Source organism: Neofelis nebulosa, chromosome 11 (assembly GCF_028018385.1).
Source record: "Neofelis nebulosa isolate mNeoNeb1 chromosome 11, mNeoNeb1.pri, whole genome shotgun sequence".
Lineage (NCBI taxonomy): Eukaryota > Metazoa > Chordata > Mammalia > Carnivora > Felidae > Neofelis > Neofelis nebulosa.
Window position 1 is genome coordinate 11,994,635 of NC_080792.1, and position 11,135 is coordinate 12,005,769.

General features: G+C 37.9%; 1 long non-coding RNA gene across 1 annotated transcript; it reads left to right on the forward strand.

Moving 5' to 3' along the window:
* Positions 1–2,529: 2,529 nt before the first annotated feature.
* Positions 2,530–10,888, forward strand: LOC131489757 (uncharacterized). The gene is made up of 2 exons (XR_009250718.1): positions 2,530–2,893; positions 10,615–10,888. It is a non-coding gene; the product is annotated as an uncharacterized LOC131489757 (long non-coding RNA).
* Positions 10,889–11,135: the final 247 nt, after the last annotated feature.

Sequence of the window (11,135 nt, forward strand, 5' to 3'; positions counted from 1 at the left end):
ATTTTAGACCAACCTCCAATATTTTCACAGTTACTGATTCATTCTTCATTCCACTCATTTAATGTGAGAATTTGACAAATATGATTTTTTCCTATCCAAAGTCATTGTTTGAATCGGTCTTCTCATTCGATCAGTATACATGTCAAAGACAAATATTAATTTACACATCACCACAAGCTAAAATATTGAGTAGGAAATAACATAATCAATGTAAAAATATTGCGTACACTATATTTAAAAAATTGAATCAACTGAGATCAAACACGGAATTCACCACTCACTCTCGGCACAGGTACAAAGTATTTGAAACACTTCTCTGCTTATCAAGACATGCTTGACTTTGAAGAAACCTAAGCCATTCGATTTTTATTAAAAGCCTTATAACACCCCCCCCGCCCCCACACACACACATATCTTCCCATGTTAACAAATAAGGGCAATAGATGTAAAATATCAACGGTTACCTATTTGTTTGAACTAATTACCTTGGACTAGTAAGGATGTAATTTCATTGTAATTTTATTTGCCATAAGCTCTTTTGACTTGGTCCTGTCAGTGATGATTGCAATCCACTGAAGACCATTTGTTTGCATTCCTTATTTAAAACGGAAAACAAAATAAAAACATTCTGCTATGCCTCTACTTTTGCTTGATGTGGGGACAAAAAGTGTAGAAGATACACTGAACTGAAAAGAATCAATCCTATCCATGAAAAGACCGAAGTTTGACTTAGGGAGCAAACACTTGAATAAGTGCTGCTTTGATCAATTATATGTCAGAAGACAGATAAAGAGTAACGGAAACTTGAGTGAAATAGCAAATTCTGTTCTGAGGATTCATGTCATAATTTAGAAAGGAGGTACTAATTACTCTGGTCTTGTTAGCACTTATCCCCAGAGCCAGAAAAATATTGTTACGTGTTACATGTTCAGTCCATACAGTGGATGATTCTCCTGGTTCCTAGTCACGTCTTGCCTGAGTTGCTGCAATAGCTCTTCCCCCATCTTACTCCCATTTATTTTACTCTCTCCCAAACAGCTGTATCATTTTTCCAAAACTATGTGAGGTTGTATCATTCTTCTACTTAAATATAAATGGCTTCTGGTTAAACCTCGACAACCCCCCAGCGATCGTTCATGGTCTATGAGACTTTCCATGACCTGGAGCCCCCCTACCTGGTTTTCCAATCTCCTCTCATGCTATTATCCATTATGCCCCAGCCATTCTGGACTTTTCTGAGATACTTTAACACACATTATCGAGACTTATAAAAACTTTAATATTTTCTTTCCTTTTTCCCTGGGCTAATTTGCTTCCAAACGTTTGTGTGACTCATTTCTTCTCAACATTTAAGATATTCGTCAACTGTCACCTGATCACCTGTTTGGAATGCCTCTTTTGTGGCCTTCAGTCCCTCTCCCTTATCCTACTTTGTTTTTATGACAATTATAACTAATTTTAAGTTATGTTATGATTTATTCATATTGTTTATTATATATATTCTTTATGTTTTGTTCTCTGCCATCTCCCCAGCACTTAGAACTATGGCTGGCAATACATATTTGTTTTATTTAAAATTTTTCAAGCGTTTATTTATTTATTTTTTCGAGAGAGAGAGCATGCGAGCAAGCTGGGGCAGGGCAGAGACACAGGGAGACACAGAATCCAAAGCAGATTCCAGGCTCTGAGCTGTCAGCTCAGAGCCCGACGTGGGGCTCAAACCATGAACTGTGAGATCATGACTTGAGCTGAAGTCAGGAGCTTAACGAACTGAGCCAACCAGCTGCCCCAGTAATACATATTTTTGAATGTCTGTATCTAGTTTTGAAGTATGATGAGAAGAAAAAAATAACCAGGTAGATATATGAAATATTAAAAATAAGGCATGCAGTTATAATAGTAAAGCCAATATATAACACAAACATTTGGAAGTTTGCGATGACTTAAAAAAATAAATAATATGCCAGCTTATTGAATTTTTGCACTTGAAAAATGTGGTAGCACTTTTTGGGTGTTGGTGAAAGTCATTGGAAGATATAAGCAAGTACCATATGTTCATATTTGGTTTAGTAGATGTTGTGGCAACCTGAGTAATGGCTTACTAAGATGTCCCCATCCTAATCCCCAGAATCTGTGAGCATGTTGTTTTATATAGCCAAAGGACTTTTGCAGATATGAGGAAGTCGAGTATCTTGAGATGGAGAGATTATCCTGGATTGTTCACGTAGGCTCAATGCAATTACCAGCATTCTTATAAGGGGAAAGCAAGATAGCAGATCAGAGAAAGTAATGTGATGATGAAAAGGGAGAGAAAGGAGAAATTTGAGGAAGGTTTGTTGCTTTGATGGTGGAAGAAGGGGCCAAGGGCCAAGGAACGCAGACACCTCTGGAAGCCGGAAAGGGCAAATAAACAAGATTCTGCCCCAGATAGAGATCTTCGAATGAAACAGCCCTGCAGCACTTTAATTTTGGTTCCTGGAACTGATTGTGGACTCAGAAGTCCAAAATATCAGATATCTAGAACTGTAAGTAATACGTTTGCTTTGTTTTAAGACACTGAGTGTGTGGTAATTTGTTACAGCAATGATAACAAACTCATACAGAAAGGACAGCTGTGTTATGTTGATAGACGTTAGAAGACGGGGGAGAGGGGCGAGCAGATTGGAGGCTTCTGCAATAGCTCAGAAGTGACAGTTATGTCTAGGAAAAGTACAAGGACAGCAGTAATGGGAGAAGACTGTAAATGCAAAACTGTTTCTGAAAATGGACAAAAGTTGGTGATTTATTTGATGTTGGGCAATTGGAGAATTCACTGGAGTAAGAAAATCAAAGATAAAGGTATCGATTTCTGGCTGGGGCAAATAGGCAAATGGGAATTCATTTACTATGCAAGGTAAGGAATGAGTTAAGAATTGAATGTTATGAATGCCATTTTACATATTATGTTTGAGATTTTTTTCTGGATATTCAAGAAAAAAGAGGCTTAGTACGAAGTTGGAAATAATGGTCCTAATTTCAAGAACTTAAGACATAGGGGAAGTTAACAGGAAGATACGGGTAAAAAACATAGTGAAATATCAAAGATTGATATACCATTGTAAGCATGTTCGTTGTGAGAAATGGGTAATATCAGGCATGAGAAAAAAAATATATAACATGGTGGAAAGACACTGAGATATCTCATAGAACTGAAGGAAAATTTAAACATTCAAAGGTTAACCTCTCTGTCTCTGTGCCCACCATTCCAAATTTGAAGGCAGGGCATCCTGTTTCTCTGATAAAGCCACAGTCATTGGGAGGCACCGTGTACCCACTCTTAGGTCTATAGCATTACAAGTTCTGTCCCTTTCCCAGAGATGCAGTTTGGGTTTTTTGTTTCTTTGGTTGGTTGGTTGGTTGGTTGTTTTCCTTCTTATTCTCTTTGTCTATTCAGTTTCCAGAAGCCCTAAGGGTTCTTCTTCTTTCCTCTGAATAATAAGGCTTTTGATTCAAAGGGTGGACAGGACATATGGAGAAGAGTAGGTTTTCAGCTTGGCTGTTGTGCCTACCCTCAGCCAGGAGCCGGAGGAAAGCTTCTTCAGATTCCTCTCTATGGCTAGTGGGTTTAAGAGAGGAAAGGATGGTAAGAGCAGGCAAACCTTCTTATCCCAGAAGCCCCCAGAAATCGACATTCTCACACCAGCCAGACTTGGTCATTACTGATTCATTAAAAATATTTAGCTGGATCTTCTCCCTGACTTAGATGGCATTCAGCAGCACCTGTCCCAGGTGTACATATAAATGCTTAGGTCTTTCCCTTGTAGGGACCTATCTCTCCCCAGATGCTGACTTGCTGGCCCTGAATCTGCTGTGCTGATCCTTTCAAGAAATGTTATTAATTGGCAATTTGTCCCCTTTTTTTTTCTTTTTTTAATCATTGTGGGGGAAGAGAATGAGGCTTTTCCAAGTCTCTACATTTCTCAGATGGAATGTGATGTCTTGAATAACATTTGGATTCACATGAATTGTTGAAACTTTCTTACAGTTAATTCTTCAAAAAACAAGGAATGACAATATAGAAATATACTATAATTTAAGATCTGATGCCTCATTACAACGGTTTAATCCCTTATTTTTAGACATGATTCAATAAATGTGCATTGAGCGTTTCTTGTAGATGTCATGTGTACTCTGCCCAGATGGTAACAGCCTCCTTCAGAAAGCAGTTTGTAAGGTATACTGATGTATTGTCTATCCACTGAGTGGAATAATTTTGGCAGCAATTGTAATATGTGAAATTTCCAAATATCATTTCTATTTTTACATATGCAGTTATATTTGGATGTGTTCCAATATAGCTTTAACAGCTGAAGGAGTTATTTAACTCAAGACAAAAAATAAATAAATAAAGAGAAACGAAAAGAAAGAAAAATTCATTGACAGTGCCTAAATCTACTCTCTATAATGAGAACAGGATGTCATTTTCTAAGTTACCAAACAGAAAAAGAAAGAGAGACAGATGGGCAGAATACTGTAATTAATGAGCATCACGGCTCCGTGTAAATGTATCTTTCTTCCTCACTCGTGTTAGAGGGACACTTAGGCATGTGGTTAGGGGACACATTCCTGTCCCGCTCCTAAAAGTCCCTTCCATCTGCTGGCTAGCTGCTGTCTGGTTCTGTCTCACAACGCCCTTTAATTTTGCCTAGGAATGGCTTTTCTCCTCTGCCGGAATAAGATATCGAGCCTGGAGAATTTCAGCTGCTCCTTCTGCTGTTTCCGAGTGTTCTCAGCCGACTACCGCACCCACAGCATCTGCGCTTCTGAGAGTACCTGTTCTCATGCCAAGCGTCCTGTACCTGCCGGCTAGGCTAGACCCCGGGGATGCTTTCCTTCTTGTTTCTGAGCCTTGACCAAACCAGGACGAGGCCTGTTAGAGGGGCATTTTTCTCCTTTGAAATTTGTTTCAATTTTGTCATTTTGCCAGGAACAGAACTCCTGTCTTTATAAGTGAAATCTCAAAAATGCGCTCCCCACGGCACAGAACCCAGTGAATTTCTAACCAGCCCTCTTCCTTCAACTGAATTAACTTCTGCGGAAGCCTCAGCAGTTTTACTAGCTGTTCCAGAGTCTGTGCCCACTGTGTGTGAACTGCGCGTTCACATTGGATAAAACACTATATTCGAATGTTGCCTATCTTTATGCTTGACCTTAAGTACAGGTAGCATTTTAAGAATTACTTTAGGGGCGCCTGGGTGGCTCGGTCAGTTAAGAAGCTGACTCTTGATTTCACCGCAGGTCATGATCTCAGTGTTTGTGGGATTGAGCCCCAGGCCCGGCTCAGGGCTAACAGCGAGGTGCCTGATTGGGATTCTTTCTCCCCGCCTCTCTCTCTGCCCCTCCCCCCACACTCTCTCTCTCAAAATAAATAAATAAACTTCAAAAAGATTATAAATACATAAATTGCTTTATAGTATAGGTAGACTTGTTCCTTCACGCAGCGTGAAATAAACACTAAGGAAAAAAAATCAGACTTCACTTGAAGTGTCTTAATTTTAAATTACATTTTTTATACCCCTTCAAGGTTCGCTGACTTACCTTCTAGCAGACAAAGTCCTCTTCTGTTAAATGAGAGTCCAGAATTCTAAAATAAACTCATTAGTACATAGTTGCATATCTTCATTTTATCAAATTTTTAATTGCGGAAACAAGAAAATTCTGTAGAGCAGCACTGGCCAACAGAAATGTAATGCACGCTACAAATGCAAGCTCTGTGTGTCATTTAACTTTCCAGTGGCCGCATTTGTAAAAAGTTTTTTAAAAGATGAAGTTCATTGTAACAACAAGTTAGGTAACCCTAAATATTATCATTTTAATATGAATCACTAATCATCAACAAAATATTTTTCATTATTTTTCTCATATTAAGATTCTTTGAAATATGACCTCTAATCTAAGCCTAGAGTTCCATTCTATGCAGACTGGTGACGTTTTAAGGGGTCAATAATGTGGCCAGTGGTTCTTACAGATGCTAATTCAATGCATGTGCTGTGATAAGGACTACATGTCTAGAGTCTCTTCTTCAGACCATGGCAAGGTGGTCATCATCCTAATATTTTGGCTAAAACACGGACAGGGGCACCTGGTGGCTCAGTCAGTTGAGCGTCTGACTCTTGATTCTGGCTCAGGTCTGGAGCTCAGTTTTGTGCGTTCGAGCCCCACATCACGCTCAGTGCTGACAGGGTGGAGCCTGCTTGGGATTGTGCCTCTCTTCCTCTCTCTCTGTCCCTCCCCTGCTCACGTGCTGTCTCTGCCTCTCTCAATATAAATAAGTAAACTTAAAAAACTGGGCGTCTGGGTGGCTCAGTCGGTTGAGCGTCCGACTTCGGCTCAGGTCACGATCTCCCAGTTAGTGGGTTCGAGCCCCGCGTCCGGCTCTGCGCTGACCTCTTGCTCAGAGCCTGGAGCCTGCTTCAGATTCTGTCTCCCTCTCTCTCTCTCTGCCCCTCTCCCGCTCACACTGTGTCTCACTCTGTTTCTCAAAAATAAATAAATGTAAAAAAATTTTTTTAATTAAATCATGGACAATAGCTGTTAAAATACAAATACTATCTCAAAGGAGTAATGTACAAACGACACCAACACCGTTAGCAAGCATTAAACATGTAAGGCAGAAAACTTTACCCAATTAGTTCTCAAATCTTGTACTATGGCTCTTGGAAATAGGCTATTTAAACCTATATGCTTCAAGATTTCCCTTTCCAGCACCAATCTTAGCATATTGTAAATACTAGTTACTCAGATAAACATGTGCATTGATTATCTCATGAACCAAGGGAAGAAAAACGGCTGCACATTTGGAATATGTAAAACATGGCATGATATTATAGGATATTTTAAAAGCCCTAGTAACTCAAGAGAGAGAGTGTGTGTAGGCAGCAATGGATGAGAGAAGACATCTAACAACATAGCTGTAACTGGTATCCGGGTGAGAAGGATAACCCGTAAGAAATTTCCAGTAGCAGAACTACTTAAAGAATTGTGAAAACGAGTGATGTCTTGAATGAGAATGCAATTCTTTATCTGGCTTCCCTTTCTACTGTAAAAATGGTTCCACGTTTTCCAGTTTGCTATAGCTGTGTCTTTTTTTTCTAACTTGACCTCTGACCATTGTTATAAGAGTTCCCCACTTCTAGATATCAAATAGTCATGATGTTTAGGTTACAGAAAAGCTGTTACATTAAAAAGGCAAGAATATAGTGATTTAAACATGGAAGGTTTATTTCTATATTACAGCAGTTGGCATGGTTCCTGGCTGGGGTAGGCTACCCCAAGCCTTCCATGTTCTTGCTCACCATGTGTATGGTATTACCCTCTATCATACATAGATGAGAAACGCTGCAGCTACATATCTACATTCCAGCTTGTGGAACGTGATAGAAGAAATAAAGGATAAGCTCTTCTACACTGAAGAGTGCAAGTCCACTAAGTGTGTCCGGAAATGTAGATTTAAAGATTTCATTCATATCCCCTCCGATCAGCTGGGATCTATTTACATGGCAACACTTAGCACCAACAGCTTAGCTAAGTCTCTGATTACCATGGAGAAAGGCAGACATATGGGGACATCTGTAAGCATCTACCATTCATGCACACATATTGCGTATGTAAATTTATCACTATATACAAATGTATATATACATAATTATACGTATAGATGAATAACCATCATAGATTGCACATATAAATGCTCACATATGCAACTGAGTGTAGCTATAAGACTACCCCTTTTTGTTTCCATTTTCTGGTTTCAGAATAGAAATAGTCACACTCTGGTCTTCTGGTCGTCCTGATTTAAGAATTGAGTGGCAAGGGATAGCATTGTATAAATTCTTTCCTACATTTTTCAAATGAAATTTTCCTGAAAAATATTGCGTTTGCTTTGTACATTGTCCACAGAGCATAGGGCAATATTTCAAGTACACATGTATGTTTAGGAATTGAAAATGAATTTCTTAAAACAAAATAGAATAAAAGTATAGATTACAATAGAATGGGTATTCTAGTTAGTTTTTTATTACTGTAACACCTTTTAAATATAGAGTCCAGAAAATAGAGCATAAATAAATACAATGATGAATAAAACTGCAAATACTCAAAAGGGGACAGATTATCTATAGAAGAAATGACAAGTAAGAGAGTTATATTTTAAAACGTCTGATCTCATTAATTACTTTTCAAAAGCATGCAAAAGCTACTTTTTGAATGCCATATTTAACTCTTCCTAGCTCTTTAGGTACCGTGTGTTTTGATATGATCGTATAAGCATTGTTTTACAGTAAGAACAGTACGTTAAGGTGGACTCATAATTTGAAACAAATGAGGTAAAAAACCAGCACAGAGCATTGTCTGATAGTGTCACTTTTCACTGATAAATATAACCTCCCAAATTATGCATCATTCTTTTACGATAGGAAACATAGTTCAACTTTGCAGGAGCTAAAAGACCAAAGAGAAGCATTTTTTTTTTTACTTAAACACCCTTTATATCTTATAAGATCAGGAAGCACCCACAGATATTTCAACATCTGTATCCTATGTAATACAGACTTTTACTTATACTCATTACTTGTAAAGCAAGGATTTTTACTTCCTATAATTAGGAAGGTAGGCCTCTACAAACTAAGCAAAAAAATAAATAAATTATATCATAATAAGTCAGTCCAAATGTACGTTCTGTTTTTACATGCTTACTTTTCTTTAATTCTGCATTGTTTATAGTTAAGTACTGGCTATGAAGCAAAAGATATTAAAATTGAAATGTTTTCAAAAGCCAAAAGGGCTGAAAACATTTTATTTTTACTAAGTCAATACGGCACTAAGGGGATCAAGCACAATCCACTTTAAAACACAGTAAATTCTTCCTGAAATGGAGGTTTAGTTTTAATGCCTATGATATTTAAATATGCATATTCCATAACATTATTAGCTAGAAAGAGCAGACTGAGGCGTTATTAGAATAGGAGAACCCTGTGAAAATGAGTTTAAGTGCATATAGCTAAATATGTGGGATGAATCACAATAAATCTCATGATGTTATACTTAAGTTGCCAAATCAAATATTCACAATTCAAATTTCGAAATTGTTCTTCATATGTAGTAGCAATTTCATCCCAGCAGAAATCAGAACAAAGACAAAAGAAGAACATTTAGGGATTTTTAACATATTTATTTGTGTTCATGTTTACATTACTCCAACTCTTTTTTTTAATTTTTAATGTTCTTACATATTTTTGAGAGAGACAGAGAGACAGAGGGCAAGCAGGAGAGGGGCAGAGAGAGAGGGAGACACAGAATCCGAAGCGGGCTCCGGGCTCCGAGCGGTCAGCACAGAGCCCCATATGGGGCTCGAACCCACGAACCATGAGATCACGACCTGAGCCAAAGTCGGATGCTCAACCCACTGAGCCAACCAGGCATCCCACATTACTCCAATTTTCATATGCTGCACCATAAAACATATGATGGATCTGGGAAAACCATGCGAGCTCATTGATTTGAAGATTGTATTGCCAGAATAAGGACTTGTGTTCTCTTGTATGATGCCAGATTGGAATCGAAACCCGTAATTTCTGAGGGAAAGGCACCAATCTGAGGGACTTAGAAGCTTTCTGAAATTGGGAATTATTAGATTCCATTTTTTGCTTCTGGTTTGAAGTAAGGTTTGTACATTCTAGAACTGGAATCACGTATCGAATTTTCATGCTTTTTAATTTTTTCTACAAACTTGTCATCAGTTCTCTTGGCCATCTATACATCTATATCTATTATGAATGCATTTTGAAAACAGTATCTACTGATAGAGTGTTCTGCTCATTTTCCTTCTATCAGTGTCATAATGTCTGTCTCGGATCATAAGAAATTCTCTGATGAGAATAAATGCTTGTAAATTTGTCTTTATAGAACAATATAAATGCCACAAAGTTTAGGGGCGCCTGTGTGGCTCAGTGGGTTGAGCATCCAACTTTGGCTCAGGTCATGATCTCATGGCTCGTGAGTTTGAGCCCCGCATGGGGCTCTGCACTGGTGGTGTGGAGCCTGCTTGGGATTCCCTCTCTCTCTCTCTCTCTCTCTCTCTCTCTCTCTCTCTCAAAATAAATGAATAAACTTAAAAAAAATAAATACGATGAAATTTAAATGTTTTTTGAAAAGGATGCCACGGAAATAAATGGCAAAATAGAGCATGGTGATACATATAATACTGAGAAGTTGGTAAATATATGTGTATATCTATCGGATGACTGTGTATTTATGTAGGTTGAACACAAATGTTTGTCAAATCATACAGAAATAATAATTTGCGAGATCACTTTGATTCTTTACTTTAAAAATGTTGCCAAATTTTGGGTTTTTTTTTTCCTTTAGGTCCATATTTTAATGTTTTCCTTTCCAAAAATACAAAGTTACATTCACATATAGGACACTTTTAACATAGTCTTTGTGATAAACATTTTGGAATTCTGATGGAACTACACACTGTCCCTGCCAGTGGAGGATGTCGGGGGTGGGGGTAGAAAATGTGAAAGAAAACATTTCTCAAAGAGATTATGTATTGTTTTTTTTTTCTTTTCACAGAAAAGCAGCCACTGTTAATTTTGAAATCATCTGTTTTCTGAAGAGGGCTATATGCCATTGGCCAGCTGGGCAAAACCAAGAAATACTCTTCAGGACAGGGTGCTCAAGGTTGATAACAAGCAGGTTTGGATGTAGAGGAATAGCAAAGTCACAGACCTTGAAGTGACAGACACCATGGAGCTGAAGCAACTATCAAACTCTAAAGGGTTTAGTTCCTGCACATCTTGATGAAAGGCTTAAGGCAAAAACAAACAAACAAACAAAAAACAAAACATAATGGTTCCTTCTTTATTTAGATATTCTATTCTTGAGAAATAGTTTGGGCGCATAGAATCTTCAGCTTAGAGATAAATGGGTCATTGAGAGCTAGCTTACATTACACTGCCCCCAAGGCTATGAAATCATAGAAGCTCAATACAAAATAATTCGCAAAAAAATCTCTGCTCTTACGTATTACCTTTTTCCCTTATTATTTTTAGTAAACATTTTACTCCAGAAGCTAGTGAAAAAATAAGGACCAC